This window comes from Nesoenas mayeri (assembly GCF_963082525.1).
Source record: "Nesoenas mayeri genome assembly, chromosome: 17".
In the NCBI taxonomy this organism is placed as follows: Eukaryota; Metazoa; Chordata; class Aves; order Columbiformes; family Columbidae; genus Nesoenas; species Nesoenas mayeri.
The window spans coordinates 3,794,538-3,800,857 of NC_137565.1; positions in this window are offsets into that span (position 1 = coordinate 3,794,538).

A 6,320-nucleotide genomic window follows, 5' to 3' on the forward strand; every position below is an offset into this window, starting at 1 on the left:
CAGATTTCCTGTGCTTGGTTTGCACTGGGAAGGATAAAGAGACGTTTCTCCTGACAGTGCTGATCGCATATGTATTTATTTACCTACTTTCTGACTTGGGGAGGATAACCAGCAAAAGGCCAGATTCATTGCAGGCGCATCACAACGGCTTTACATGCCAAGTCACGGGGACAACCCCTGTGCTGTCCCCAAACAGCACGGCAGAGCCTGGGAATAAAATATTACACCATTCTTATGAAGATTTAAACGCACAAAAAAATGACAAACTGTGGAACATGACGAATTATGCATTAAGTTGTGTGTGTTTGTTGGTTTGGTTTTGTAAAAAAATGTTAAAAAAATGAGATCTGGAATATTGTGTCCAGTTGTGGCCCCTCAGTTTCAGCAGGACAGGGAACTGCTGCAGAGAGTCCATCGCAGCCACCAAGATGCTGCAGGGAGTGGAGCATCTCCCGTGTGAGGAAAGGCTGAGGGAGCTGGGGCTCTGGAGCTGGACAAGAGGACACTGAGGGGGGACTCATTCATGGGGATCAATATGGAAAGGGGGAGTGTCAGGAGGATGGAGCCAGGCTCTGCTGGTGACAGCCAGTGACAGGACAAGGGACAATGGGTGCAAACTGGAACACAAGAGGTTCCACTTAAATATGAGAAGCAACTTCTCCATGGTGAGGGTGGCAGAGCCTGGCCCAGGCTGCCCAGGGGGTTGTGGAGTCTCCTTCTGTGCAGACATTCCAACCCGCCTGGACACCTTCCTGTGTAACCTCATCTGGGTGTTCCTGCTCCATGGGGGGATTGCACTGGGTGAGCTTTCCAGGGCCCTTCCAACCCCTGACACTCTGGGATTCTGTGAAATTAAACTGACTACTACTTTGGGTTTTTTTTCCCCCTTTCTAGTTCTCTGTTGTGGAACTTCCCCACATGGGCTGTTTATACTGGAACACCTTCCAGCGCTCCCTCTGCATACATTAAACATATTCATCATCGCTCCATTTTCGGATCCTTCAGACAAGCAGAAGTCATGTTGTAATAATCCAAACATCTTTTCTTTCAATCAGCTTAAATACCTGGCACTTAACCTGGTTAATTTCACCGGTTAATTAAACTGGCTCCATTGGTAGTTAAAAGCAGATTCACTACATTCTCAGAATGTTAATTGTAATGATCTTTAAAAAGGGAGGAGAGTTTATAAGAACTGTGTCAAGATTCTACACGTGGCAGGCAAGTAACTTTCCTTTGTCCAAAGAGCTCGTTTGGGACGAACAGGCTACTGTAATCTGATTTTCGTGAATCATGTTATATTGACTTTTATTCTCATTTTCCCTGAATCTGGAAAAGCGGTGATGCCAAGTTCTCAGCAGTAAATGAAGATGCCCAAACCTCAGAATTTAATTACTCATTTTCAGAAAGCAGGAGGCTTTGTTCTGTAAGTCAGGCAGAAATGTCTTAAGAAAGGTTTTGGTTGGCTCTTCTCCAGTATGTAAACAATACACCTTAAAAATGCCAGAGAGGCAGCTCGTGAGCTGGCGGCTTCTACCTTTGGAAGTCCAGGTCTGGTTTATGTTCCTTCCTTCCCGGAGGAATTGACTGTGCCTGCTAAATATACAAGGATTGCAGGGCATGAAATGCAGATCTGTATCGGCTTGGCCAGAGTGACCCGGTTAAATCATAAACTAGGGTGCGAGTGATTTGATTATTCCTGGGTAAGGTCTCCCGTGGGGTTTCTTGGAGCGGATAGAAGGGCAGACGTGGGCGGTGGGACGGTGGGGATGGGAGCTGGTGCCTGCTCTCTGCAAACCGGCCCCGGCGCTGCCCTCGCGGTGCGGGCGGGCGGGAGAGCTCGCACCGGGACTTCCCGGGGCTGCTTTTGCAAGGGAAGGAGTTGTCCCGATTTTCCCATCCCCAACTTGAGCTTTGGGGCTACAAGGTGGCTGCTGAGCCACGTGCATCCCACTGGCCCTTCGCTGCTTCCCAGGGTGGGCTCAAGCAAAATACAAACACGGGTGTTTCCTCCCTCTCCCGCCAAGAGAAAAGCAGGTCCCAGCCCTCCTGGGGAGGGGAGGAGGGCGCCAGGGCCTGGCCTGCCCTCCTGAGAGCCCTTTTGGGCGGCTGGACCAGGCTCCAGGCCCTGGGGCTCTGCCCTTGGCTCACGCCCCAGCCGCGCTGCCTTCGATCGCTGGCAAGGCTCAGCTTCAGACCGCACTATTTAGATCACAGGCGACGCTGTCTCCTGTGACGAGCGTCTGCCAGGGCTGTAAATCCTTCACATCCGGGATCGTCCATCCCTTTCCCCGCCGACGGGGCCGCCGTGGCGGCTGCCAGGCTGCGGTGACCGCCGGGGTGGGCGGCTGGTCCACGGGACAGACACGCAGCGTGTCTGCTCCACTGAGACCTGCGGGGACCGCGGGCTCCACTCTGCCTTGCAGGGGGAGAAGAAGGAGCTCACGGGCGGCACGACAGGGCAGCACGACAGGGCAGCAGGCTGCTGCTGTCTCTCTCCAGGTAGACATTACGCAGAACTGGATTATTTGGCGTTTCCAAGCCCTAGCACTGCGGGCATCTCTGCTCTGCGCTCTTCTCCCCTGGCCCCCCGTTGTTGTGAAGCTCCACATTCCTTTCCTCACAGTCATTTCCATTCTCCAGTCCTGGGCTTTGCTTCCACTCTCTCCTCCGCTTCCTTTGCTCAACTGGCCAGTCACAAAACAATTAGGGATGCTCCCATCAGGCTCTACAGTCGGTGTCGCAATGAGGCTACGAGGGACAGAGGTGTTTGCGCCTCTCGATTATTTGTTTCAGGAATATGTCACTGCTCCAGTAACACTCAGGTTGTACTTGGAAGGTTTTCAGTGAGGCTTAACCCCAATGTGCCCCTCCAAAAGGTGATTAGACTCTGCACCAATGGCAGGTGCCACCTGGATGCTCCTTTCGCACGGGCACAACCCGGTGAGGCCATTCGGGAGTCTGACGCCAGCCTGCGGGCGGGAGGCGCCTCGGGCGCGCCGGCGCTCGGCTTTGCTGCGGCCCCCTTGGCTCCTGGTGCGGAGCAGGTTCAGGAGCTTTCCCAGACGGAGTGGGATGAAAGCGACTCTCCGAACCTCCAGCCGAAGGGTGGGGTGTTCCCCGCGCCGCAGCGCCGCGCCAGCTCCTTGGCACAGGCTTCAAGGGCTCTGCATTGGGAGGGTGACCAGAGTCCAGCCCGCGGGGCGAGAAGGGAGAGTCCTTGCAGGCAAGCTGAAGGAATCGGGCAGGGTGGGGAGCTCGTTTCTCCAGAAAGACGATGCAGGGAAGCCCTGTAACCTGGGGATAACTGATAATTTATCCCTACAAGCAAGAGCGAGGGCGGAGGAGCCCCTTGGCTTCGCCCCGTGCCGCGGGGCAGGGAGAGCTCTCCGCCGCTGAGCGGGGTCGGTAGCTTCATTTCCCTGTTCTCAACAAGCAAAATGAAGCAGTTTCCTTTCTGCTCTTATTTTCTTTGCTGGTTTTCATTGGAATCTGGGCTGGTTCTGACATTGGTGCCTGGTGCTTGTTTGCCTGGCAAGCTGCAGAGGGGAAAAGTCTCATTAGAGAGATTCCAGGCCTGAGCTTTTGTGGCTGAGGGCTTGGAAACTTCTTCCCGCTCCGTGATCCTCCAGGGAGAGAGCAGGCTTGCTGCTCACACCATCTCGAAGGTAAACCTCGAGTTGCAGTAAGGCCTCTTTATCTTAAACATTTCCAGTTTCTCCTGACAGCTTTACAGGTGCTATTTGCTTTTTCTCCTTCTGGTGCAGGCTGTCGGGAAGGCAGAACGTCCCCCTTGAAGATGGAACGAGCCTGGAATCGTCTCCTCAGCCCACAGGGCAGCACCCGCGCGGCGATGCCGAGCAGCTGTCGGCCTGGCAGGGCTGCTCCGCTTGGCAGCCAGACAAAAGGCTCAGGAGTAGGAGGAAAAACAAGGCTGGGAGGGAAAAGTCACTCTAGATAATACGGCATCTGGCCTGGGAGGAACCATCTGAAAGTGGGGAGCTGGGCTAGGCTGGGGAGGAAGTTTTTTCTAGCAGAATTTAAGTGGAGAATCTGTCTGGAGTTGGCATCCAAAACTGCTGAGCCCGGTGTGCTGACGTGGGCCGGGCGCTGGGGGAGGATTTCCCGGGTCCGAAGCTTTTGGCTCCAGTGCTCTGCACCGCAGCCCCTCGCAGTGGGTCCGGGGGCTCTTTTCTGGGGGATGAGCAATCCAGAGCTCCCAGGGGCGTTTTGGGGTGTGAGGAGAAAAGGCAACAGGGCAGAGCTGGAGAACGTGTGTTTCTATTCAGCGTTGGGGCTTCTGGTGCGTTTTGGCGAGGGTGGGGCAGCGAGCAGCAAACACCAGCCCAAAAGCAGCTGGTGGTGGAGGGGCAGCGAGGGCTGTCAGCTCTGTCTCCAAACAGGGAGCGGGAGGGGAACCTCGAACCATCAGCAGCTGTTGGGATCAGAGGCAGGAATGTAAGGAGCTGTAGCAAGGAGATAAGAATGGAGCAACAGTGGAGCCAAAAAGGATAAAATGCACAATTTTCCCTCTGTGCCAGTGTCCTGGGCAGCCCTACGCGGGGTGTCCCTGGAGCAGCGCCTGGGGAGGCTGCTCTGCACCAGGAGGTGCTGGCTCATTAAGATCCCAGTGAGTAAGGTATTCAGCTCTGGAAAATATATTTGAAAATGCCATTTGTTAGAGCCAACGCTCACTTGCATCTACCACTTGTGCTCTTCAAAGAGGTTAAGCCCACCTGCACTTAAAAAGCTGAGTTTTCACCCAGAGCCCTGTCAAAGACTTTCACTTCATTTTGGATGATCATCGTAGTTTTAGCACAAGAGAGACTTCCAGATTAAATGTGTGCTCAGAAATCTGTAGGAGCATCTATGACTATTTGAAGTATGATACTGGGTCCCTAGAAATGTGGAGATAAGTATTAGAATATAAACTCCCTCCAGAGAAAGGAACAAACTTCCCATCTCTTTCCCCTTGCTGCTACACGGGTCTCTGTGCTGGGTAAAGGGCAGTTAGAACATCCCCAAGTCACTCGATTCATTAAACGTGACAATTTATTACATTGAAATTAATGCACAAATGTAGTGTTTTGCACATGTCAAAGACATGCCAGGAAAAAACGAGGTCTCACTGTGCCATCTTTAATTCCTCTCATTGTTGATTTAATCCAAGATGATAACAAACAAGCCCAGTTTGCACTCTCCATTTGCAGCTCTCCGAGAGCGTGACAGCCCAGCTCTGCAGACCCCGATGGCTCTTGAGCTTTATTTCCAGATAAAAGGGGACAGGCAAACAAATCCACAGCTCCGTCCTGACAACCACTGCCTTCCAGCATCACCCTTTGCACGTGTATTCCTTACACCCTCACCAGAGGGGTGCAGCAGCCAACCTCATGGAGCTTTGGGAAGGGAAAACCTGGCCATCAGGCAGAGCTTTGGCTGAGCAGGGGCTGGAAAGCTGTGGCAACACGGAGCATTCCCTGTGGTTTGAGAGAGCTGAGGTGAGAAAGTCAAACCAGGTGAGGGAATAGAGAAAATACAAAGAAAAAGAGGGAGAGGACAGGGTGAATGTTGCAGATCTGGCACAGCTGAGACGAGACAGCCATACCTGGACAATACATCACCTGCATTTGCAGATGACTTGAAGAGACAAGTACCTCTTACTGTCCATCCTCCCTCGCTGAAAAACATAAGCACACGTGTTTATTTTCAAGACATTTCTTAGCGTGGAGAAGGCTTGAAAATGTCACATGTGTGACAAAAGGGCTCTGCTGCATTTCCTGCTCTATCACTTGGCCACTTGGTGATGAAGAGCTGCTTTTGCTGTCAGTAATCGAGACTGTGCCATCAGTCTGCAGAGCGGGGATCTGCGGCTTCGCTGCAAACAGCTGCTGGAACTGCCGGCGTTCCTCGTGATGCAGGGTTTGCATGTCCAGAACACAACTCTGAGCAGTGCAAGCCATGCTCGTGACATAAACCAAGTTCAAGCTGCACGCAGCCCCTCTGAGGGAGCTCAAATCTCTGGTCAGCTCGCTAACCAGTTGGCCCAGGGCCCATGCGTGATGGTGGTTTTATTCTTGCGGCCAGACCCGCTTCAAAACAACTGAAGTGAATCCACAGAGTGCGGGGCAGAAAGGGAGAACCTGCAGGTATTTCCTCTGCGAACCAACTGCAGCCATGTCTGCAAAAAAACAAGAGGCAGCCGGTAAAGTCACTCGAAGCTTCTGAAGCGTCTGACGACACGCAGTGAGGTTGTCATTTACCAGGGTCTGGTGCCACCAGAGCTCCCTGAGACCTGCAGAGCAAACGTGAAATCCTGAGATGTG